Genomic DNA, 26,424 nt, shown 5'->3' on the forward strand with positions numbered 1-26,424 from the left:
TAACCACATATTTTTCTCCCTTTAAGTGACTTTTCTATATGTGTTTGCAGAGTAAATGCATTACGGTATCGCCTGATGAAAACCACATGAGTGCCCAATAAACATAATACGATAACATTGTCTTTTCCCTTTCTAATGTTGCTACAAATGTAACTGTGAACAATCACAAAAGTGAAAGTGGCATTTTAAGTGTTTTATCTAGTATTCCTAAGTGTTCTATCATAAAAATCTGGGGTATTTAAAGTGATTCTGGTGTAAATATAATACATATATTTCTAAGGGATTGGTTCCTCTGACATATTCCACATCTATGACAGGTAATCGCCACAGCTATGCTGCCTGAGTCCTGCGTCGATGACGTTGATACGCTGTCCTTGAGGGCCTCCGTCGAGCCGACGTCACCGTATGTTATAAGTAGGACGCACGACGCCTGTAGCCTCAGTTCCGTTTTTTCCACAAACATGTTTGCTTAAGAGATCTAGGCGCGCCTCGGTTCTTCTGAGTATTTCTATCGGTTCTTCGAACTTGTTTGTTTGTGAAGATATGTCTTCGTCTTCTACCCTGCGGCCGGCTTTCAAGAAGTGTCGGGACTGCGGTTCCAAGATGTCGCACGACTCCTGCCTCTGGTGCCTCAGTGAGGACCACGCCACGAATAATGGTGAGGATTGCCAGTAGTTAACATCGAAGGCCTTGCGGGAGCGGAAGAAGAAGCTTTCTGTCGGTAGGGTGTCCGAGCCCCGAAAGTCAAAATCCGCTGGGCTGTCGACCGACGATTTGAGAGGTGACTCTCTGCGTCGTCGGCGTAAGTCCAGGGGGGTCTCAGTCCCGGAGTGGGTCCTGCCATTCCCCGTCCGAGGACTCTGCCCGTCGGCGAGTTGCTTGTCCCAACAAGCATTCTTCTCCTGCTGAATGGGATGCATTTAGTACGGAGATGATGGCGATTTTCCAATCACTGGGCTCTGTTCCGTCTGTGCCTTCGAATGAAGCCGGCCACTGCTCGCACGCCTTCGGGCTAGGGCGGTTGGCGCGATCATCGGGAGCCTTCGAGGTACCGATCGGACAAGGTGGATCGCTCTAGCCATGCCCGCTCCAGGTCCCGGTCCTCGACGCCCTCGAGACCGGTGGATCCTGTGAGGTCTTCTAAGAAGACGTCAATGCATCAGCGCCATGTCCGTCGAGGGACTCTCTCGAGGCTCCGCCTCCGAGGAAGTCCTCGACGCCATCGGCACCAAGGCCGCCGTAGGACACGCTCGGTGCTCCGCCCTCGAGACCTGTATCGAAGCCATCGGCACCACGCTCGACATCGACGCCGAATCCGGCAACGCCCTCTACGCCTTTTGTGGAAGCTTTACCGGAGGTACCCCGTGTGTCGGTGGAAACTCCGAGGAAGGCCCTGAAGAATTCGGTAAGGCCTGTATTTGAGCCTTTTTCTGTGCCCTCTTCCAGGGATTTGTTCCAGCCTCTGGATTACATTTCTGAGGTGGAGGAAGAATCTGAGGAATGTTTGGCTCCTGATGAGGTTCCTGATGACCTGTTATCTGGTCATAGTCAGTGGAAGACCTGCGTCAGTCTTTGCACGACACCAGTGGTCTTGATACCTCCCCGGAGGTTGAGTTTGGCAGGCCTGAGCCTGGTACGCAAGCTGAATCTTCGTACAGGCGACACATGTCAAGGGTGACGGAGTACTTGGGGTGGTCTGCGCCACCAGTGCATTTACTGCAGGATGACCGGACTGATATCCTTGACCAAGGTCCGCCACTGACCCGGTGCTGCCATTTCATATGGCTTTACAGAGAAGGGTGGCGGCTGCTTGGACTGCTCCGGAGAGTCTCCTGGCAGTGAGCAAATTTTTGCCGAAAAAATACCGTCCAGCCAGTAGCGACCCCTGCTACTTGACTACGCACCCCACTCCGGAGAGTTTGGTGGTGCAGGCGGCTACGGCCCCAGCAAAGCAGGCGTCGTACCCTACCATCCCTCCTGATAGGGACGACAAGTGTTTGATGGCTGGGCGAAGAAAGTGTTTTCTTGAGGGGTTATGGCTTTACAGGCAGCCAACTCTGTGTGTGCCTTAGCAGGTTTCACTCACACTCTATGGAATTGTGTTCCTTTGCGGCTGAATATATTCCCGAAGGGGAGGAACGGGATGGTTTTCTTGCTCTCGTTCAGGATGGCAAGGATGCCATGTGTGAATCCGTTCAGTCGGGTCTGGACTTGGCAGATTGTGTCAGCCGTTCCATGGCGGTGAGCACCGTAATGTGCAGATTTGCGTGGTTGCGGAAGTCTGGGTTTGCTCCTGACGTACAAGCCTGGCTTTTCAACATGCCCTTTGATGGTGAACATCTTTTTGGCAGACCTCCAAAGCTGCAGCAAAGTCGTTGAGTGCTGCACTTCGCCAACCTCCTCCTTTTCGTCCTAGGGGACAGCAATGGAGGGGAGGCTCCTTTCGATACTACTCTTCCTTTGGTAGATCGAGGGGAGGTGCAAGTCTAAGGAGCCACCGTAGGTGTACCATAGGTGGAAAACAAGGTGCTCGAGGTGCCAAGGCCGCTCAGGCAGTTGCCTCTTTGCCCTCAGGCAGTGCCGCAGCCACTTCAGCGCAGTCGTGAGGCCATGTTCCATGGTTCACCAGTTGGGGGAAGGCTGTTGCAGCATCTTGTAGAATGGCATGCCATTACTTCAGATGTGTGAGGTTCTTTGAAGAGTCTGGATCCGCTCCTTGCGCAGGAAATCAAATCCCTGCTGGAGAAAGGCACCATAGAACTGGTGCCTGTAGCGGAGAGGAACAAGTGATGGTATTCCCCATATTTTTTGATCCCAAAAAAAGAAGGGGGATTGAGACCCATCATGGACTTGCGTGGTTTGAACAAGCTCCTCAGAAAGGACAATTCAAGATGGTTACTCTTTCTCAAGTCCTCCAGGCCCTTCAACTTCAGGACTGGTTGGTGTCTCTCGACCTCAAGGACGCTTACTTTCATGAGCCGATTCATCCCAACCTGAGGTTCGTGGTTGGCGACTCGCATTTTCAGTTTCGGGTCCTGCCGTTCGAATTGACCTCCACCCGAGGGTCTTCACCAAGCTCATGGTGGTGGTGGCAGCATATCTCAGGAAAGGGGGGAATCACGTCTTCCCCTATCTGGACGATTGGTTGATCAGGGCACGCTCTCCCGAGCAAGTCCTTGATCATCTGTCCGTCACCTGCCACTCCCTTCACATGCTGGGCTTCTCCCTCAATTTAAAGAAGTCCCACTTGACACCTACCCAGAGGCTCCAGTACATCGGTGCAGTGCTCGACACATCCCTGGGGCAGTGTTCCCCTCCCCAGGTGACGGCTCATCACATTCTGCAGACTCTCAAGCTCCAGTGGTCGCAGTCCTCCGGCAAGATGTCGGACCCCGTTCAGGTGCCACCCTCGGTCGGCCAGGATCTTCTGTGGTGGGCCATCGAAGGCAATCTGATGAAGGGGGCTCTATTTTGACTACCCTAGCCGGCGGTAACGTTTGTGACGGACGTGTCCCTCACGGGATGGGGAGCTCATGCCAACGAGTTGACAGTCAGCGGTCGTTGGTCTACGTCGGAGTCCAGACTCCATATCAATCTGTTGGAGCTGAGAGCCATTAGGCTAGCACTGAGGGCTTTTCTGTCGTCTGCATGGGGGAAGAATGTCCTGATTCTGACGGACAACACAGTGGCCATGCACTACCTCAACAAAAAGGGGAGGGCAGGGTCTCTCCCTCTGTGCAGAGAGGCGATGCAGCTCTGGTTCTGGGCCATCCAGCAGGAAATTTCGATCTCAGCAGTTCATCTGGCCGGAGACGAAAACGTGGCGGCAGACGCTCTGAGCAGGCAGAGCAAGGTCTCTCACGAGTAGGAGCTGGCTCAGGAGATTCTCCTGGAGATCTTCGCTCTTTGGGGGACCCCACAGGTGGATGGATCTCTTCGCCATCAGTGCCAACCGGAAGTGCGAAAGATTCTGCTGGCAAGAATTTCCTCCAAGAGGAGTCTTAGGGGACGCGTTCGTAGTGGAGTGTTCCTTCCTTCTGCTGTACGCATTTCCGCCATTTCCCAGTTTCTCTAAGGGCTCACTAATGTGTTTCCACCTTCACCTTTCCAGGTTCCCGGTTGGGATTTGAACCTGGTTCTAAAATTCCTCATGGAAGCTCCGTTTGAGCCTTTACATTCTTGCCCTTTGAAACTGTTGACCTTGAAAACTGTATTTTTAGTTGCGGTCACTTCCTCTCGCAGAGTGAGTGAGTGAGTTGCATGCATTTTCCGTTAAGCCACCCTTCACGGTGTTCCATAAGGACAAGGTTGTCCTTAGGGTTCGTCCTTATTTTCTTACGAAAGTTGTATCGGAATTTCATTTAAGCCAGAAGGTTGTTCTTCCGGCGTTCTATCCTCCGCATCCTGCTAAGGAAGAGCAGAGGCTCCATGGGTTGGATCCTAGGAGAGCTTTAAGTTTCTACATCTCACGCATGTCCCGGGTCAGAGTGGATGATCAGCTCTTTATTGGATACGCGGGAAGGCGTTTGGGACAAGCTGTTACTAAACAGACTTTGTCTAGATAGATTATCTTGAAAATTTCTGAATGTTACCGCTTGGCGGGTAAGGACCCTCCGGTAGGCTTACGGGCCCATTCTACTAGGGGTGTGGCTGGCTCTACTGCCCTGCAGAGGGGTGTTCCCATTCGTAACATTTGTGAAGCAGCCACATGGGCCTCTGTCCATACTTTTGTCAAACACTACTCCTTGGATTCTATCCATGGGCAAGATCTGGCCTTTGGCAAGGCGGTCCTCTATTCTACAATTTAATTGGGCATTCTAAAATTCTAAATTCTTTCCCACCTCCTTACGTTGGTACAGCTTTGGGAGTCTGTCATAGATGTGGAATACATCGGAGGAACCAATCCCTTCAAAGAACAAGTTACTTTCTTACCTGGTAACGTTCTTTCGATGGGATGTTCTGATGACGTATTCCACATCGCTCCCTCCCTATCTACCCCTCTACAGATTTTCTTATGCGATTGCAGCTTTCGTTTCCGCAAGGCTTTCTGTAGTCATTCTGGCAGAGGATTTGTGCCACACGTTCTGGGAAAAAACTACAACTGAGGCTACGGGCGTCGTGCGTCCTACTTATAAAATCTGGTGACGTCGGCTCGACGGAGGCCCTCGAGGACAGTGTATCGATGCAGGATGCAGACGCCGATATTTTTCTGAAGCAGCACAGCTGTGGTGATTACCTGTCATAGATGTGGAATACGTCGTCGGAACATCCCATCGAAAGAACGTTACTAGGTAAGAAAGTAACTTGTTCATCTTTTATATAAATATATGTGTATGGGCTTCTTTGCTGTGCTGTCCAGCTAAGATTCAGTGTACTTACCTACAGCTCACATCTTCTTCTGAAGAAAAGCCTGACTGCTCTGCCACACTACCAAGGCCCTGAGCTAGTACAGACTGATACTGAGAGTTGGGGATATACAAACCACTGGGTTAGCTTACCAAAGTCTTACTGCCTGTAGGACTTTAGGAAAACACCCCTAACATGGGTGCTGATTTCTTCACAGACCAGACTGACCTGTTGGCCTGGCTGAATGCCTGCATTAGGCAAGCAGGCTTGACACCTCACCTGATATGAACCTGCAGCAGGCATCCCCCTTTGGACACCTCAATGCCAATACAGAAAACGGTGGAGAGGGTGGATCTGACCCTTAGGTCCCCAACAAATAAACTCCAGTCATACATCCTCACTGATGTCATGGACAAGTGCCCCCAGCCTAAAATGTCATTACCCTTCAATGCAGTTATATCGGTTCTCATTGAGCTGTCATGGCAGCAGCCATGCTCCACACCAACGGTTGACCACAAGCTGACCAGGAAATTCAAGGCAGCTGTGGGGGTGGGAGGGGCTGCCCTTCCGGTCAGCTCATCCCACCCCAGAGGGTCTAGTGGTCCAAGCCGCCACCGTTAGCTCATGGTCAGCTACGTCCACCTCCAGCTTGTCAACGCACAGAATCCAAGAAGATCACTTTGGCCAAGAAAATGATTATGTCGGGGAAGTATGGCGCTGTAGCAATTAATATATAAACAATTATTTGTACCCTTACTAGCAAAAATTTCAAGCAAACCCAGATATTGAGGGGTACAGATACAGAGTTTTAGGTCTGTCTAGAGAATTTTTAAAGTTTGGTCTCATAGGTAAGAGATCCAAGGAATGAATCTGGAGGTAATAACCACTCACAGTGTCTGTATATTGAAGTGTTGGGAAACAATTATTTATTTTCTAATCATATGAAATATGCGATAGACAAATGAGACATACTAAATATTGAAACATACAAATGAGAAATAGCAATTTGCAGTGACATCATAAGAAATACAATAAAAAAACATGACATAGTATACAAACTTAAGTGTAAGTATCAATTATTATTCAATTACACAGGTGATGTGCACGTTAATGTGCAGGTACCGATTGTTACATCGACACGTGCTGGAATACAGAAGTACTTTATAGTGAATAGGAGAAGAGCAAAGTGCCTATGAACTAGCACTATATATTTAGCAATTGTAGCTAGGGTGCAGGCTAAAGGTTCAGTAAGTAAGTCAGCTGAGTTTCAAAGGCTCCCTTGTAAGGATGTAATTTCAATTGAACAGTGAATGTTCCAGGATCATAGGATAAAAGATATCTTTGTGCCGACGTGGCAGAGACTGGCTGAACAGGGTCTGTAAAACCGGAAACGGACTTGATTGAGTGTTCCCAGTTTGCTTCATGTTTCGGCAGTGTTGGAGTAAAACGAGTCCGCCTTCATCAGGGCTCCATGTGCGGGACCCTGCGGGAAGTACAGAGAACTCCAGTGAGTAAAATGATGGTGTGCCATTAATTATTGGGCACTGTAGTTGTGGATCTATTCTCACAGCACCAGGCTGGTGTCTTACCTACTGGTGCTATGTATCCCAAGTACTCGGTTGTCGGTCACAGAGAGGCTTCATGCTAGACAGCATGGATCATCACACGGGTCCCAGAGAGATGGTGGGAACTCGGTTAATCGGTGTACAAGGAATTCTATGTGAGGAAAAGAATATGAGATTGTAGGAAGGGCTGCTGGAGGTCTGTTAAACAAAGCACCCAGTGAGGGTGGGTGTTTACAGTAGTGCGTATTTGTGTGCAGGACAAATGGCAGGCAAAAGGAAGTCATAACTGATTGGTACCTGCTGGCTGGATAAGTATGCCTGCTGTGCCGTGTGATAGTTCGCTCCAAATGCTGTTCCCCAGAAATGGTAGTGGGTGCAGGATGTTGGCTCCTGGAGGAATCAAAAAGGGGACAACAAGGGAGGAGAAGAGGGCCAAATTATTAGGGGACTAGTTGTGCAAGTAAAGAGATAGATCAGACGTGAATTGCAGCATTGTGTGGCACAGGAAAGCGTTAAAAAATGGAGGAGAATCAAGGTAAGTAACGGTGGCTAGAGAAATCAAGGGTCGATGTCTGTGCCTACAGAGACGGGACGAATACCCTGGTGGCATTTGTTAGGCAGAATCCTGTGCAGTTCCCTTGGGGAACACTGCAAAAAGATTAAGACTACAGTAGTAAGCAGTAAACCCAATTGGTAGCAGTCTGCACCACCCAGATTTACCTGGTAGCTGTGGCTGAGCAGTCGGACTTCTCTCAAGAAGAGTAGGGCAGTATATACAGTATACACAATAGGACTAAAAACACAGTAGAGCAAACAAACACTGACCAGAGCTTTGTATAAAAAGTATATAATTATTTATTTAAAACACACTTTAGGCAATATACTAGCACTCAAAATCAAAAGTAAGTTAAAACACAGTCGGGTAAAGTATGCACACCTCCCTTAATAACTATTAGACAAGTCCGAGTTAAAACACCACTATTTGTCAGAACAGATGTGAGCGCGTAACCTAGATGGCACTCCAATAGTTAGGTTAAAGGGAGAGAAAAAGGCAGAGCATAGAAATAAAACAGGTCCCAACACTTTTAGGAGTTCTCAGCAAGAGAAGAAGGGCAGTATATACCGTAGAGCCAAAGTTCATAGGCCAGGCCCACTTTAAATGGAGCCAAGCGAAATGTGCCCAGAATCACACGGTTTTAAATGCACTAAAGGTCTTTGCAGAATGTTCAAAAGTGGTTGGGGTGATTCAAGAAGGTAAAGTTAGAAGGTCTGGGGACAACCCAGTTGGCAAGCCAAAGATTTAAGGGTCACCTTGGGCAAACCGAAGAAAGGGAGGCCAGGTGGAACAAAGTACCTTAAAGAGAGAGGAAGCTCCAGCAGTGGCAATTGTTCCTGGCAGTGGTTCCAGTTTGTGGTTCCGACCAGGGGAAGAGAGCATCTCATTGAGGAGGAAACTTGGAGTCGTTGCACTGCACAGGGATGAAACCAGCCTCAGAGTTCTCCGGTTAAAAGGTGCGTTCCTTTTATTCACGGTCAAAATGGTGAAGCTTGGCTATCTGGCCACCGGGGTGCTTGGCACGGGCGATCCGACCAAGAGACGTTTTTGGAAGGCGAAAAGGGTGAACTGGTTGGTCCCACCAGCTCAGAGGAAGAAGACTCGTCCAGCAGAAGATCTTCTCTTGTCATTGGGAAAGTGGTGAGTTCATTGCAGCAGGGCCCCACCGGTGGTGTCGTCGTTGCAGATGGCTCAGCTTCTTCCCTCTTCAGATTCTTAGGTCCTGTGGCGACTTCTCAAGTTCCAGTCCCAAAGGCCCTGCTTTTATGCAGAAAAACCCCCATTCATCACCCTAGCTGTCAATCACACATGCTAAGTGGTGAGGCCAATCAGAGTAGAGTGCGACTTGGGTTGCTAAGGCAACGCAGTCCAGGGTGCCAATTCCCCCCTCCACCCCTCCTGTGGAACCCAGACAGAGTGGCACCATTTGGAGGGCTTCTGTGGAGAAGCCCGCCAAAATAGTGGAACAAAGGGCTCGACCTTGGTCAGAGTTACAGAGGCTGACACAAACACCATTTTAGAAAAGAGTTCTGGCAAAAAGACTCAACCGGGGATTTAATATTAAATAAATAAACCGGCGGTATCTTTAACATTGCACCAAAAAGTGGTGCGTTTAAAATCAATGGGAAAATCCCATAGAGAATATTCCGGTGGAATATTTTGCGTGGTAACCCCTGCCACCAGCCAGAAACTCGACAAGGGGGGACTGGACAGTGCCCCCTTGAAAACAGACCCAGGGGCAATATAATTAACCCCTTCCAGTACTTCCACAATATGATGGTTTGTACTGGTTCTGTTCACAATTTAGGACTAGTAAAGTCAATGGTGACTTTACATGCCCTGGGAGACAGTAGTCAGTCCCAGGGTATGGAGTCTATGTTTGGGGGTCACTATGACACCCCTGTGTTACTGCACTGTGCTGTGTAACACATACACAAAATAACAGATGATACCCTATGGAGTAAAAGACCCCATCGCCCAAAATCACACAGTCAGAGACATACCTCAAATCATGCCTAAGAGTGGGAGTAAAATAGTCTCACTCTTAGCAGGAGAACAAAACAAACCCCAAAAATCCAGCAAAGCTGCTGGGGGGCTCACTAGGTTTGGGAAATTAGCCTTATAAGAGAATTCTCCCTAACAGCATTGCCTCGTGGTAGATGGCGGGGCAGGCAAAACGAAACAAAGCCCCTTAGTTACAGGGACTGCGAGCAAATAGATGCAAATGTTGATGAGATCGTGCCGCATTTCAGTGGGTGCTGCTCGCATCCACAAATGAAATGAAATGGGCTGGCTGGAATGGCAGATTAATGAGGGCACCAAAGGGCATTATCCGCTACACAGTTACGGCCCAGTGCAGGACATTATGTCCAAAAAACAGCTGTTCAAATGCACGAGTTGAACTGACCTGGTGTGTGCTCTCGTCAGTGCCTCTTGCGAAGGGTATGCTTGCCGGCGTGCGTGTCAGAAAAAAGACTCTGCGCGCGAGCGGCTACGGCAATTGTTTTTGGTCTGTCGTCCCAGGGACCGCGCATGCGTGGTTCTGCTAGGGGGGATGCGAAGACCAATCCAGCACTGATAGGCGGGACAACCGTGTGTCAGTGCGTGCGCTAGAATCTGTTGTTGTGCCTACGTTACCATGGAAACCCGTGCTGTGCTTAGTAGAATAATGTCCACAGCACGGGTTGCGGAGAGCCATAGAACACGTTCCGTGGTACACACAAGAGCAGGTTGATTTGGGAAGTGAAAATAATGGGAAGGGCTACTAGGTGATTGGCCTGATGCGGTCATGTGTGTGAGCTGCATAATTATGGCTTAACAAGGCTAAGACCGGCTGTAACAATCAAACAGTGTGCGCTACGAGCCCTTTTTTATAGGCCAACATAAGGGGGCGCGGGTAGGTCTGCTGGTCACTAGACTGGAGGTTTAAGTCCCAATACACTGAGACTTGGTACTGATGTCTCAAATTGTGTTGGGGGCTGCCAAGGTGCTCAGTGTACTGCAGCTGGTTGGGATGGGCTCAGGGGTTAGAGTGTGCGGACGCCCTCATAAGCGTATAGATTAGATTAGGGGCTGAAAAATCTCATTTAAATCATGGTGGTAAGTGTCAAGGCAATGAATCCACCTTGATTCCTTTCTGAGGAGGCTGTGTTGGATGTTAGGGCCACCCTTGATTTTTTTCACCACCCACCAGAAGATGTCATTGGGGGTGTGGTTGGAGGCCAGGAAGTGTTCCACTAGAGGTGCTGTTAGGTTTTTGCATCTGGTTTTGGATTGGTGTTCTGATATTCGAATATTGACTGCCCTGGTAATCTGACCTATATTATCGTAGGCCACGTGGGCATTCGATGCAGTAGATAGTATTCTGGCTTTTGCAATTAGTGAGGTCCCTGAGGGTCCATTGGCGTCCACCAATAGGAAAGGTTTTCATCTTTTTGGTGAACTGACAGGTGACACAATTTCCACAAGGGTTATGACCTTGTAGAGGGCGGAGGGTGCGGGAGCCACTGCCAGCTGTGTCGGGTTGGTAGAGTGAGTGCACCAGATGTTCTCTTGATGTTCTTGGCACGTTTATATGCGAACCTCGGAGGCTGTTCGTCCGGTAGATTCAAAAGGGCTATGTGCCAATGTTTATTGATAATTTTCTTTATTTGTGAGGTATGGGTGCCAAAGGTAACAACACATGTCATACGATTTTCTGCGGTTGGAACAGCCTCACGTTCCAGTTGGAGGAGGGTATCCCGGTTGGTGTTCCAAGTTCGTTTTTTGGCTTGTACCAATTGTCTTTTCGGGTACCCTCTAGTTCTCAGGAGGGTGGATAGGGCCTCCGAGTGGTGCTTATAGTCTGCAGCAGAGGTGCAATTTTTGCGTATACCGAGAAATTGTCTGTAGGGCAAATTCTCTTTGGTATGTGCCGGGTGGTTACTAGCATAGTGCAGTAGTGTTTCTGTCCGTTGGTTTGCGATAAAGATCACATTCTAGTTGGCCATCTTTGTGTCTGATGATTAAATCCAAAAAGGTGATTTCAGAGCTGCTATGGTCTATGGTAAACTGTATGTCTGGATTGCATGTATTGAGCCAAGTCCAGAAAACACGCAATTGGGTCTCTGTACCAGTCCAGATGAAGATTGCATCGTCGATGTATCAATGCCGATGGCTGATCTGGGCCTGCCAGTGGTTACGATTGGAAAAAACATGCTCATTTTCGAACTTGGTCATATAAAGAATTGGCAGGCTAGGGGCAAAAGCAGCACCCATCGCGGTGACTTTGGTCTGCAAGTATATGGAGTTGTTAAATGTAAAGAAATTCCTGCATAACGCTATTTCCATCAGTTCCAGAATGAAATTAGTCAGGGCCTTGTGAGGGGTGGGGTCTGCAGTGAGCCATTCCCGAGCACATTCTATAGCATCAGCCTGGAGGTTATTAGTATACAGAGACTTGATGTCCATGGTCACCAATAGCTGAACAGTTGGATCAAAAACCAAATCCTCAAATATAGTGATTGTGTGTGTGGTATCCTTTAAATAAGTAGGGGTTTGTGTGCTGATTGGTTGTAGGAAGAAGTCAATAAATGTACACAACGGTTCAAGGATAGAACCACACCCCGACACGATCGGGTGGCCGGGTGGTTTAAGTAGATTGTTGTGTATTTTTGGCAGTGCATTGAAGCATGGGGTTCTACCCGAGGGTCTGCTAAAAAATTCAGCTTCTTTGTTGGAAATCCAGTCTCGTTCTAATGCATAGTTAACTCCATTGCTTATTTCTTGACCGAGATCTTTGGTAGGATCTTTACGAAGGATGCTATAGTTTTCTCGGTCGTTGAGTAACATCAATACCATGTCCTTGTATTGTTTGCCAGTCATTATAACTAGACCTCCTCCTTTGTCAGAGGGTTTACTGATGATCATCTTATTATTTTGGAGCAATGTCAGTGTTAGTTTTTCTGCTATACTGAGATTGTGTTTGGTTTTCATGTTTTTAGTTCTTTGTTTGTCTAGGTCCTGTAGGATACAGCTCTCAAAGGTGAGAACTTCATTAGGTGCTTGGTTATCTGAAGGGTTAAATGAGGAAGGTAGGTGTAAGCCTGCATCATCTCCATTCGCGTCTGTTTCTAAGGAATGTTCCTGAAAAAAGGTTTGCAATCTCACTTTGCGGAGAATGGTGCGCACCTCCATTTCTGAGTCGTTCCAGTCCATTAGGGTTGTTGGCACGAAAGATAATCCTTTGGATAATACAGACAGTTCAGCCTCAGAGGGTTACATTTTAGCTAGGTTAAAGATGGGAGTTGTTTTGAAATTTTCGGAGGGACTCAATACCTCTGTCTGCGTCGGCGCGGGCGTGTATTTGTCCTGCCTCCGCGAGTGGGAAAACCCCATTGTGGTTGACCCCATTGGGGGTTGCCAAAACCTCCACCGTCTAAAAAAGGAAAAAAGGGAGATGGGGGGATAAGCAAAATTAGCTGTTGGTGCACCCTGTTGCTGCCTAGACTGATCGTCAGAGGACGACCCACTGCTGGAACCAGAAAACGTTACATCCCTACAGCGATTTCTCTGTGCTCGTGTGCTCAGGTTACCAGGGGCAGTCCCCTGGTTAAGGTTGGTGATATAATTGTCAGAAATATACGGGTAGGCTACTTCTAGTTGGAAGTCTTTAATATCTTTTTGAAGTTTCTTTGTCTTTCTGATTAATGTTGGGGATTTAAAGTCATCAAATAGTTTGAGATCTAGAAGTTGATTTTTAGCATTGGTAATGGCAGTGTTAGTGATGAAACTCGCCTCTTCCAGATCCAGATCCTTCTGAATCTGGTTACTGATCCGCTGTGCTGTGGTGATGGTCAGAACCATCAAGTCATGACTGCATTTAGTTGCAACGTAACTAAAATTTGTTACATATTCTTTGTCATCTAAAAAGAGGCATGGAGTATTTCTTACGACTAAACCACTAGGAATGATGTTGGCTTTCAAGTATTCCCTTAAAAGGTGTGCTTGTAATTCTGTGCAAAAACACTTCTTTTAGAAGCGTAAAATGCTATCTCCTGTGTTAGTTATCCCTGAGAGGGGATTGGTGCCTGAGGGGTCGAAGAAGGAAGGTTGTGATTTTTCCAAGTACTTGCATGAGCTTTGGAAGACGATAACGGATAATGGTGTGCAGGAGGGACTCCAGCCGGCCAATAGGGCTGGGGTTTTCCCAAACAGCACTTTAAGATGGAATAGCAGCACCCGTGAAATGGATGGGGATGCGATTAGTACTCAAGCATCAAATCAATAAGGACAACTCAATGGTTTGGCAAAGGGAGTCCGTTTAATGACGAGTACAAAAAACGGGGAGTTATGAATATCACCAGTTGCTCGATCTTCCGTCTCGCTTCAACTCCGACATCCTTTATACTAAAAACTCATCATCGCTGACGTGAAACGCTAAAAATGTTGCATGTAATTCTATTGGTTATAGGAAGGTAACTTTACTATAGGTACTATATCTGTATATGATAGTGAAGTAAAAGGATTGGATAACTAGAGTCAGTTGGGGCATCTAAGCCCTTCCTTCAGAATCACTACTGTGACGTCACTGAAAGTATGACGTTTCATTGGTTCTACGGACTATAGGATCCTAGATTACTTGGTACATTGTGATTGGGCTGGTACCACGTCACCTTGTACTTTACCACTTTGCTTAGCAGCATGGTCGGCCAGTTGCAGGGCGCCCATCAGCTCCCATAGCCTTCCACCAACCAGTGCTACCATCCATCACTGACTCACTGGCCATGTGTCAATTAGTTCTAATTTGTAGGCCTAGATGCTGCCTATCTGTCTGGGAGAACTCGGATATCTGTGCATGGCTCAAGGCTGCGCGTAGGTGTGAAGGCTCCAACTCTTCTTGCTTGGCAGGTCACATGTTTTAGGGACCGTGAAATTGTCTCTGTCACCATGTAATTTGTGTATTTGATTTTATCTTTCGAGGGGATTGTGTCCTCAGACGTATTCCACATCTTTGACATTGATTACCACAGCTGTGCTGCTTTGGAAAACTTTTTCGGCGTAAGCGTCCTGCGTCGATGACGTTGATACGTTCCCTCGAGGACCTCCTCCGACGGTCGACGGCACCGGATGTTATATGTAGGATGCACGATGCCCGTAGCCTCAGTTCCGTTTATTCCACGAACGTGTTCGCTTCGAAATCTCGGTGCGCCTCGGTTCTCTCTTGTTGTATCGGTTCTATTGTTGTATTGAGATTATGTCTTCATCTTCTGCTACCCCAAAGTCGGGCTTCAAGAAGTGTCGGGACTGCGGTTCTAAGATGTCTCTTACGGACCCGCACGACGTCTGCCTCGGTGCCTCGGCGAGAGCCATGCCACCGATGACTGCGATGAATGTCAGTCTTTGACGTCGAAGGCCTTGCGGGAGCGGAAGAAGTTGTCAACAGGTAGGGTTTCCAAACCCTGTAAGTCGAAATCCGCTGGACTTTCGACCGATGATTCGAGGGGCGACTCTCCTCGTCGGCCTAAGTCCAGGCGGTCTCGTTCCAGGAGTGGGTCCCGCCATTCCTCTGCCTCTTTGAGGCATTCACAGACGAGCCGTCACCGGTGGCCTTCCCCGTCCTCGTCCGAGGACTCCGCCAGACGGCGGGTGGCTTGTCCCACGAAACACTTGTCACTGGCCGAATGGGAGGAATTCCGCCGGCAGATGATGACAATTTTCGAATCGCAGGGCACCGTTCCGTCCGCGCCTTCGAGAGATGCCGACGAGGAACGCACAAGGGCCACCGCTCGAACATCTTTGGGCTCGGGCGGTTGGCGCGATCATCGGGAACCGTTGCGGTCCTGATCGGACAAGGAAGATCGTCACCGTGCCCGCTCCAGGTCCTGGTCCTCGATGCCGTCGAGACCGTTGGAGCCTGTGAGGCCTTCGAAGAAGGCATCGACGCCTTCGGTGCCATGTCCGTCGAGGGATTTGCTCGAGACTTCGGCTCAGAGGAAGTCGTTGACGCCATCAGCGCTGAGACTGTCGAAGGACACGCTTGGGGCTCCGGCCTCGACGCCATTGTCGAAGTCATCGGCGCCTCGGTCGATGTCAACGCCACTCCCATCGGCGCCCTCGACGCCTTTTGATGAGAACTTGCCAGAGGTGCCCAGAGAGCTGTAGAAGCTCCCAGAAAGCCGCTCAGCAAGTCTGTGCGGCCTGTGTTTGACCCGTACTCTGTTCCTCCTCCCCGGGTGGACTTGTTCCAACCCTTGGAGTACATTTCAGAGGTAGAGGAAGGGTCTGAGGAAGAGGGGGTTGTGCCTCCTGAGGTTCCGGATGACCTGATGTCTGGTCATAGCCAATTGGAAGACCTTCGTCAATCTTTACATGACGCCAGTGGTCATGATACCTCCCCGGAGTCTGGCAGGCCTGAGCCTGGTACACATGCTAACTCATGCCCCACTATGAAAGAGGCGTGTGTGTTCGTCCTTCCAAAACCGGGTAAATATGGTAAACAGTGCCGGAATTATAGGCCGGTTTCTCTGCTGAACGTGGACCTCAAATTTTTCACTAGGATATTAACAAATAGACTGGATGGGTGCATTGGTAAACTGATTGGTAGTTCACAGGTTGGATTTACGAGGGGTAGATATGGCTACGACCATATTAGGATGTTAATTGATGTTATGAGTTTACCGAAAACAAAAGTTCGAGATACCCTGTTGCTTTTTATGGATGCGGAAAAGGCTTTTGACAGGTTCAATTGGTCTTTTCTTTATCAAACTCTTGAGAGGATGGGATTTGGTGCCACATTCGTTAACACTATACGAGCATTGAATTCTGATCTAAATGCGAAGGTGTGGGTTAATGGGACAATGTCCTCTTTGTTCTTGTTGTCCAGGGGGACTAGGCAGGGTTGTCCGTTGTCTCCGTACCTGTTTAATGTGGCACTGGAACCCCTCATTTTGTACTTGATTCAGGATAGGGATCTTCGTGGTCTTCAGTTTGGAGATAATGAGATGAAAGTTCTGTGCTACGCTGATGACATGACAATTGTTTTATCTAATCCAGTGGAGGGATGTGTGAGGCTCAAACAGATGTTTTAAGAAGTGGGTCGTTTATCGGGCCACAAGATAAACTGGGGTAAAACGGTGGCCTTCCCTTTGGATGTGGATGTTCCACGAGATGTTTTAGGCTCTTGGAACTGCCACTGGGAGACGGGGGCTGTGAGGTACTTGGGGGTTTCCTTGGTCCGAGATTTGAAAAGACTGACAACTTTGAATGTGTCGCAAATATTGGGGGTGATTAATAGGGACATATTGAAATGCAATCAGTTGAAGATGGGATATGGGCCAAGATGAATGCAATTAAAATGGTTCTTTTACCAAAAATTCTTTACATCATACAATCCATCCCCTTGAAATTCACGAAAAGCGTACTTGCTCCCATTGACAAAGCATTTCAGGGCTTTCTTTGGGGGGCTGGTAAACGACCTAGAGTGCCTAGATATATTTTGCAACGTCCTGTGAAAGATGGGGGATTTGGTTACCCGAACTTGGCAGAGTATTGTATGAGTTTTCTATTGAAAAAATCGACCTCATACTTCTCTGCTGACCAGGACTATGTTCCCAATTGGAATGTTATTGAGAGTTCCCAATGTTTACCTTATGCTCAGAGATATTTATTCTATGTTGAAAGTACCATCTTCGGTGAAGAAGTTGCCTACGATGTGCGCTACTAAGGAGGCGATATTGCACTTCATAGAAATTGGTGGGGGAAATGCTTGGCTGCACTATGATGCTTCTTTGTGGCACAATGTGTGTTTGCAGTTGGCGAACAAGCCCCTGTGCTGGAAGAGCTGGATAAATAGGGGCATTCTTCGCATTCGTGATGTATGGTTGGACGGTCGTATGGTTCCCTTTGACCAATTGCGAACGTCTTTTGGGATTGGTGCTAGGGAGAAATGTCGTTATGATGCTCTGAATGCACTGTTGACTGAACAAACTGGTATGTGGACGGCGGGGTTATGGAGGAGAGGCCTTCATTGTGTGGACTTCTCCGTTGGGCCTCAGATGTGGTTTCCACGTACATGGGATTGATGCCGTTGGATGAGGCGGATGACAGTGCTTGGGACAGGCTTCGCTTGTCCTGGACGGATGAGGTTGGTGCGGAAATCCCTGTTCAGGAGTGGAACTATTTGCTCCGTGTGGGCTGCAAGCGAAGATGGATTTGCAACTGAGGTATATTAGACAGAGGGTCCTTTATAGGTTATATTGGACGCCGTCTAAGATGGCTAGGTTGGGTTTATTGGACTCTGATTCGTTCTGGGGATGTGGATATGGTGGAGGTACTTTGATGCGTATGTTATGGATGTGCTCGAGGGTTTCTGATTTTTGGTCCAATGTATTGGACAGGTTAGATCTTGTGTTGGAGGAGAAGCTTCCACGCACATTCTTTTAGACCATATTGTTGTCCAACAGGGGTAGAGAGGACAGGGCTAGGAAAGGTGTGGATTGGATTAACAGAGTTATGGTTTTGGCGATGAAACAGATCCTGCGAGTTTGGAAATCTAGAAAGAAACCTGGTGTGGAGAATTGGCTTTTTGATGTGGAAGTCTTATCGAAATATGAAAAGGTTATGCTTGTTGGTCAAGGAAAGGAGGAAAGTTATCATCGGATTTGGGGGGTCTTTTAATGACAGGTATGGTTGAATGCATGGGTTCCAGAGCTTGGTGGCCTATTGTTTGATTGGGGGTTTGTGGAGGTCTGTTTCGTTGTGTGTCTTTGTGTTGTTTTGTTTTTGTGGTTATGTGTCATGAACCTTTTCTAGAGTTCGAAAATATTATCTTACTGATTGTTTTGGGGGTCCATATTGTTAGACTGATTTATCTTTAATTCTGCGGTGTATGAATCTTCTGTTATGGAAATTTTATTATAATTTTGTTATGGTACAATGCTTGTTGTACTGCATCTTGTTTTTTTTATAATGTTAAATAAAGAGATTAAAAACAATTTTTAAAAAAATGTAGCAATTCAATAAAATGAATATTCACATATTTTACAATAAATCACTGTTCATCCACTGTAATATCAAAATTCATCTGAGTTCATTAGTCCTCACAAAATATTTTACATATTTGTTCCCAATTGAAGTGTTTATAGTTCATTGTCCTGTTCTTATACTTGAAGTCAATTATAAAACAATAATATAAAATAAATTATTCAAATAAAGAATTAAAATAACAGATTAAAATAATGAATTAAAATAATAAATATGTGGAACTCCATACTCCAGGATACACCGGAATTCACGTACCAACAATGCTGCAAGTTCATTGTTCTTCTACTGTTGTCTGCCCCCGAGACGTCCCGATCAGCATCTGGTTCACTTGGAGCACTCTTTCATCCTGGCACTCTTGGATGCTTTTTTCCATAGTAGTCATCTCTTTTGGCATCCCGGTTACTTTGTCTTCACCTCCACCCAGAGGCAGGCATCATTCGATCTTCATCCAGGGGACTCCAGGACTCCATCGTCTCCCTTGTCCTCCGGTCCCGTGACCTCCGACCCAAAATGTGTTACTCAATAGTCTAAATCAAATAGAAAAGAAACAAATTAAGTACATAGCACAATACCAACTTCACCCTTCTGCCAAAAATAAAAATATATATCCATGCACTTTATAAATCACTTCGCCCGCTCCCTCTCGCCTTCTGAAATTAAGCACATGTTAAAGAGAAAACAAACACACATAAAGTAGCATTCAAAATGTAACACATTTTAATTTTATAAAATAACTCCATTAGTTTCAGCCCCCATTTTTTTTAGATATATATACAAATGGCACAGTGTTTGTGTTCCATTACAATAATTAATCGCCCCTATTTTATTTCTCTGCCACTGCCCTATGACTAACCTCATTTATTTATTTTTATGTATTTAAGGGACTCTATCTGTTTCTACACGCTCAAGTCTCCTTACCTCATGTTTGGGGTGCCATGGTTTAATTTGGTTTACATGAACAAACTGTTCTGTTGCTGTTTCACCTTCAGTTTTCAAAATGTTGTACACTACGGAGAAATCTTATCTATAATTCGAAATGGCCCCTGCCAGGCTGCCAGAAATTTAGAATTTTTCTGTTTACCTTTTCCAAAACAAAAGAGTTCATGGCTGGAAGGTTTAGAATAAATCTTGACCCCTGGCATTGCTCTGGGCAACCCTCCAGACCATCGTTCTTCTCCTGCCAAGCCATTACAAAAGGGGAAAAACCATATGCAAATCAGGCTTGATCCCACCCCCAAAGGGGTAGTCCAGCCTGAACTGCTAGGTCACATCCCTTTTGCACGAGACCACAAGCATCCCCAGACATGTTTCAGCCTTGTTGGGCGTCATCAGTGAGGAGTAGCTTGGGTCTCTAGGCCCAGCAGGCAAGGGACCCACGTCTGGGCATACCCTTCCCACTCGGGGTGACAATAGCAAAACAAAAGAGTTGATGGCTGGAAGGTTTAGAATAAATCTTGACCCCTGGCATTGCTCTGGGCAACCCTCCAGACCATCGTTCTTCTCCTGCCAAGCCATTACAAAAGGGGAAAAAACCATATGCAAATCAGGCTTGGTCCCACCCCCAAAGGGGTAGTCCAGCCCAGACGTGGGTCCCGTGCCTGCTGGGCCTAGAGACCCAAGCTACTCCTCACTGATGAGCCCCAACAAGGGCGAAACATGTTTCGGGATGCTTGTGGTCTAATGCCGAAGGGATGTGACCTAGCAGTTCGGGCTGGACTGCCCCTTTTGGGGTGGGGCCAAGCCTGATTTGCATATGGTCTTTCCCCTTCTGTAATGGCTTGGCAGGTGAAGAACAATGGTCTGGAGGGTTGCCCCGAGCAATGCCAGTGGTTAAGATTCAGTCTAATCCTCCCAGCCATCACCTCTTTGTTTTTGTTTACCTTTTCCAAAATGAAATTTATACACCTGATCGCCCACACAATTCTCAGACAGGAATAGCCTAGTGTCAGGAGTCGAATCCGTACTGTAATCTGTACTGCTAATGGAGTCTAATTCCCCTCCCCTCCTCTTCACCTGAAGCAACCGCGGTGTCCTTACTCCGTCTTTCCTTTTTCTTCATGTCTTTGTGTCTTCGGTCAAAGAGAAAGGGTCTCTCATGGTTGGAAGCCACTCTGCAGCCTATCAGGTGACGGCACGCAGAAGGGACCCCCTCCCGTAGGAGCCGGTTAAGTGGAAAAAGCCCACAGGCAGAAAAAACCTCTTGGGAACGGTCGACGCTGGAACAGCAGGGGTAAGTATGTGAAATCAGTCCGGTATCCAATATCAAGCAGGAATGATAGGTGACAGCTCCAGTGGACGAAGTCTCTGGAATACGAGTACTTGCCAGTAAGTAAAAGGGTCAAAGAAGTCTCCAAAAGGTGGAAGGTATTCTGGTAGAATCTCAGGTGGAGGCAGGACGAAAGGAGCAGGGAAAAAGAACAAAGCGCCGGAACAGGCACAAAAGCAGGAAAAGAAGAAAGCAAACGGAAAACAAATAAAGAAAAAAGGAAATAAATTACAAAAATCAGAGGAAAGAAGGACGTAGGAAATGCACCCAAAAGAGAGTGACTGAAGCGGACTACGGGGGAGAGATAGCAAGCAAGCGTCAGACTCACGAAGGAAACAAAGTGAGTTGCAACGCAACGTCGGGCCGGAAAGGGAGGAGCTGAAAGCGAAACGCGGAAGAAAGACTAAACCCGCACCAGAACCAGGAAGGAAAAGAAAACTCTACCGGCGATACAATTGCTTGCGGGGCCAGAGACGCCAGGTAACGCGGCGCGTGACAACAATACTCTTTCACTTATGCCTTTTTACCATAATATGACTTTACACTGTCAGCAGCTCTTTCTAGATTTCGCTGTACAAAAGCAAATGCATGTTGTAAATGCTTCCTCAGCTCATCCATGTATTCATGAACTGTAGGTGCGCTCACAAGTATCTGCTCATGTGTTCTGTATAGCAGGTGTTGCGGTAACACCATTTTCCTACCTGTCAAAACCTCATGGGGCTAATACCTGTTGCTTTGGCAGGAGTTGATCTGATTGCCATTAGAACCAAAGGTAAACGTAAATCCCAGCTGGAACCTGCTTCTGCCACAAACTTCTTTAATATGTCTACAACAGACCTATTACAGCGTTCAACACCCCCAGAAGAAGCAGCTCGATATGCAATATGTAATTTCCTTTTCACTCCCAGTATTTGCCATACCTTACTCATTAGAGCGCTTGTGAAATGACTTCCTCTGTCTGATTCTATTCTTTGTGGTAACCCAAACCTTGAAAATACATGATTCACCAGTAATGTAGCTGCTGTTTGCGCACTACAATCTGGTGCAGGAATACACTCAATCCATTTTGACATCAAACACACCACACTCAAAATTTAACGGTTCCCCCTGCTCGACCTCTTTACAGGCCCTACATAGTCTATTTGCAAATCTGACCATGGAAGAGTTAAGCCTCTTTTCATTAATGGGGCTCTATGCATTGGTGAAGCAGGTTTAAATTGGGCACATAATAGACATCCTCTAGTATATAATTCCACATCTTGGGACATATGTGGCCAGTAAGCATAATCTTTCAGTATCTCCAATGTTTTTTGTGAACCTCTGTGGCCTGCAGTTATTGCATCATGTGCATGGTGTAGCATTAGCCCTCTGAATGAAAGGGGTACCACCCACTGTATTTGTCCCGTTATGGATTCTCTAATCATGAGCCCATCCTGTAGTCTAATGCGTTTCTTATACTTTAATAGCACCCTCAACTCTTCTTTTCCCACACAATCATTTTCTGTTAAAGGGTTTTGTTCAGGGTCTATTAAATGATTATAATATTTTCCCAAAATTGGATCGTCCTTTTGTGCCTTAATCAGATCTTGATCTGGTGTATCGTAACTCCATTGTACTACTGGTTGATCCACCTCTTTTGGCGCTTTAGAGTGTGTTACTGCATCAATTTGTATTTCACCAAGTAAATGTTCAATAGGTAGCAACTCTCCCATCACAGTTCCAATTTTAGCCAGGTGATCTGCCTTATCATTCCCCTCCTTATCCTCTCCTTGAGTTCTTAAATGTCCATGAATTTTTCTCTAGTATATTGCCAAATCATTCTCTGACACCAATCTGTCTATGGCTTGTATCATTTTTCCATGTTTAAGTGGCTTCTTATTGTATGTAACCATGCCTCTTGCTTTCCAGCCAGGTAAATATTCCACTAAACTATTTCGTGCATAATCAGAATCAGTCACCAGGACAATTTCACTAAATTTATTATCAACTGCAGTAGCAATTGCTTTATAAATGGCTGCCAATTCCGCTACTTGACTGCTCCTAGCTCCAATTCTCATCCCTATATTGGGGATACCTTCACATTTCAACCAGACATTTCCTATCCCTGACACTAATTGTTTATTACTGTCATTTTCAATGTGAAAGCACAACCGTCAACATATACAGTCGGTAAATCCGTGCATGTCTTTTCATCAAAAGCTTTGTGTGGTGATTGTTCAAATTCCTGTAAATTAGGTTCTACTTCTATTTTGGTTGATACATGTTCAGCTGCACAGTCATGTAGATCTGCCAAACCTTGAGCAACTGGGCTCTTTTTATTTTGCCCATATCTCACTTCTACAGGAAAAACCTGTAATGCCAGTGTCCATAAAGTGATTCTGGACTGTGCTAGGTTACATGACCTAATTCTTTTACTCTCTAAAAACTGCAAAGGTTGATTTGTCTCAATAATCACCTTTTCTCCCTGAACAATGGGGCGGAAATGTTGTAGCGCCCACACAGTGGTCAAAAGGGCCTTTTTACATTCACTGAATTTAATTTCAACTTGGGAAAATGCCTTACTTGCATAGGCAATGGTTTTGTGATTCAAATCACGTTTTTGTGATAACACTGCTGACATACAATGTTCAGAGAAACCTATTTCTATAAAGAAATCCGTATCCTTTATGGGGTATGCTAGACATGGTGCCTTTGCAAGACATTCCTTTAATTTAGCCACTGCCTCAGACTGCTCTTTTTCCCATTTCCAGGGTGTATTCAGCTTTGGCAGTTTAGTCAATGGTTGAGTAATTTCAGCATAATTTTCAATGAATTTCCTGTTATAGCCTGTCATTCCTAATAAACTTTTTACCCCTTTCACATTTTTAGGGTCTTTTAGTTTTTGTATGGCCTCTACTTTCTTCTTTTGTGGGTTTAGCCCATGTTCAGTCGCTTCATGGCCTAGAAAATTCACTTTTTGCTTGCACCATTGTGCTTTTTGTAAAGATACTTTGGCGCCTGCTTTCTGCAATTGGCCAAGAACATGTCTTATTTCATCAAAATGGCTTTTCAAGCTTTCATTTTTTATCAGGACATCATTCACATAAACTATGGTACCTCTTTCCGCTGCATCCGGCATAGCCTTTCTCAAAAATATGCCAAATTCACTCCCACTATTGACATACCCAAATGGAACTCTAACCCATGCGTATTGAGTCTTATCAAATGAAAAGGAAAATAAATTCTGAATCTCCTCTGCCAATGGCACGCATCAATATCCAGAAGTGAGATCTAATGTGGTAAATACTTTTGGTCCATGTACCTGAGCCAGGCCCTGATCAATGAATAGCAGTGGATACTGGTACTCTTTTATTTAATTCCCTCAAATCTGCACATAGCCGCCATTGACCATTTGGCTTTAACACACCTACAATAGGTGTGTTGGATGTGCTATGAATAGGCCTGATAATTCCCCAATGACTCTAAACATGCCAGTGGTAATCTATACTGGCGCACAAATACTGGGCTTCTACTACACCCTTCCAGGAGCGTTGCCACATGTAAATTAGTTAGACCGCAATCATAAGCATCTTTTGCAAATACATCTTTCAACTCCATAAATATATTCCTCAATTCATTTCTATCCTCATCGCTGTTGCATGCATCATCTGATAAAATCTGCTCCTCCACCATTTTTGAAAATTCTGGAAAATCTTCCAGTATAGGAATCTCTGTGCTTTCCTCTAACTGTGTGGCTGTGTCTCTCTGTAAAGCTGCCACTTTTAAATATTTTGGCATATCAGCTTCCACTTCAATGGGCTGATTTTCTGTTTCATTTTCATTTAAGTTAAATGTTATGCAATCCTCTTGATGACAGCACACTGTCTCATTTGAATCATAAGGGTACACAGAATGAATTTTAAATATTCCTTTGGGCTGAGAATTCAGGTATTCTGGCAACTCACCCTTGGCATCTACATACTTTTCAGGTATATTTCCAATCACCACGTTATTTAGATCTGCAGCATAATGTGATTTTTGTATAGCCATTCCTAATGAGGAGTTTTCCTCTAAATGAATATCTTGACAACCTTTATTATTCACCATATTTTTTACAGACCCTTCACCAATATCTATCAATGGAATGCATTCATAATCCAGGCCTTGCTGTCTTATGGATTCATTCAAGCACACAAATGCATCAGAGTCTTCCATCTGGTGTCCATCTTTGCATTTCATGTTATTGTAACCTGTTTGGTGAATGCAGGGATAATAGTATCCTACCTCAGCTGTAATTCAATTGCCTATGGGACCAGTTGTGCACAATGATAAGCCCTTCTTTTGTCTTCAAATTCAGGTGTCGGCCCACCTAGGCGTGACCATATTTTTTTATTAAGGAAATCTAACACCATACACATTCTGTGCATTGTATCATTGCCCATGTAAGTCATTTTGTGTCCCACTCACTATCCAAACATTATGGTGAATTGTTTTTTGTCCAATACTAATTTTCAGCATGCATCTGCCTGCAATTCGGTTTTCAAAGTCTGGACTATCCACACCAGAGACATATTGGTTTTTAATTCTAAATTTCGGTTTTGTTGTTTTAGAATAGTCATTTATACCAATGTGAACCCATGGTTGCTCATCTTCCATGTGTATTTCAGCAAGAGTGGTGATGTGTTTTTCTGTATTTGTTTTAGGAGCAGTATTCTGTTTGCATGTTTTCTCTTTTAAATAAAAACGTAATGTGTGCTCATCTATGGCAGTTTGCCATTTTTTCCTTGGGTTCAAGTATATTTGTACAGATTGTTTCTCATCTTCACTCTGCATTTTGTCTTGACACATTAAGATAACAGTGATGCTAGCTATGCAGCTATTCTGGAGATATACCTCCACTGCATCATTTGTTTTGGCAACGGTGTGACATTCATTTATATTGCTATTTTGTGATTTTAGTTTCTTAGGTCTCAATGGTTTTTTAGTTAAGGACCACAGTACTCCATTCACCCCATCTATGAGCGGAGACAATCTTTTCATGCAATCTGTTCCCATCAGAAATGGAATTTCACAAATAGATGTGATCAATACCTCTTGTTCCATCCTGTGTTTTCCTATCCTTATGTCAACCTCGGTGACACCTATAATGGGCACCTCCTCCCCATTAAAATTATGCACTGGACCTTGATTTTCCTTCACTGTGATCTGATTCTGTGGGGATCTCCCTTCATTGATACTCTTACCAATTCTTTAGACATAATTGTGGCCTGTGCACCAGTGTCAATCATTGCAAATGTATTGCATTTTTCTTCTACAGTGATGGGAGCATAATACCTGTCTTCAACGTCCTCTAACACACATAAGAAATGCGAATTCTTACTGATTTCAGGGCTTACCTTTCTCAGACCTTTTTCACTTTTGACTAAGCACATTGGTAAGTGGAAAGAGATTTTTCCCTCCTTTTTGCACATTTCTGTGTGAGAGACTTTATTTATTTCTCCATGTTCAGAGGTTTTTTGGAGTGTGGCCACTGTTCGCCTAACCATCCAGGTATCGTCAGAGGTCACATTACAATCCTCCAACTGAACATGTGTAACAACATCACTTGGCAATTTGTCATTGTCTAACTCTGTGCGTTTGTGGTTATTCAATATGGTACCAGTCCTTTTAACTTCTTCAAAAATATGTGG

At 45.8% G+C, this 26,424-nt stretch overlaps 1 protein-coding gene across 6 annotated transcripts in view; it reads left to right on the forward strand.

The window, feature by feature from the left end:
• TUT4 (terminal uridylyl transferase 4) overlaps positions 1 to 26,424 on the forward strand; it is a 2,154,442-nt gene that overhangs the window by 2,013,321 nt on the left and 114,697 nt on the right. The gene's annotated exons all lie outside the window — the stretch shown is intronic.

This window comes from Ambystoma mexicanum, chromosome 1q (assembly GCF_040938575.1).
Source record: "Ambystoma mexicanum isolate Mex_15411 chromosome 1q, UKY_AmexF1_1, whole genome shotgun sequence".
NCBI classification, from domain to species: domain Eukaryota; kingdom Metazoa; phylum Chordata; class Amphibia; order Caudata; family Ambystomatidae; genus Ambystoma; species Ambystoma mexicanum.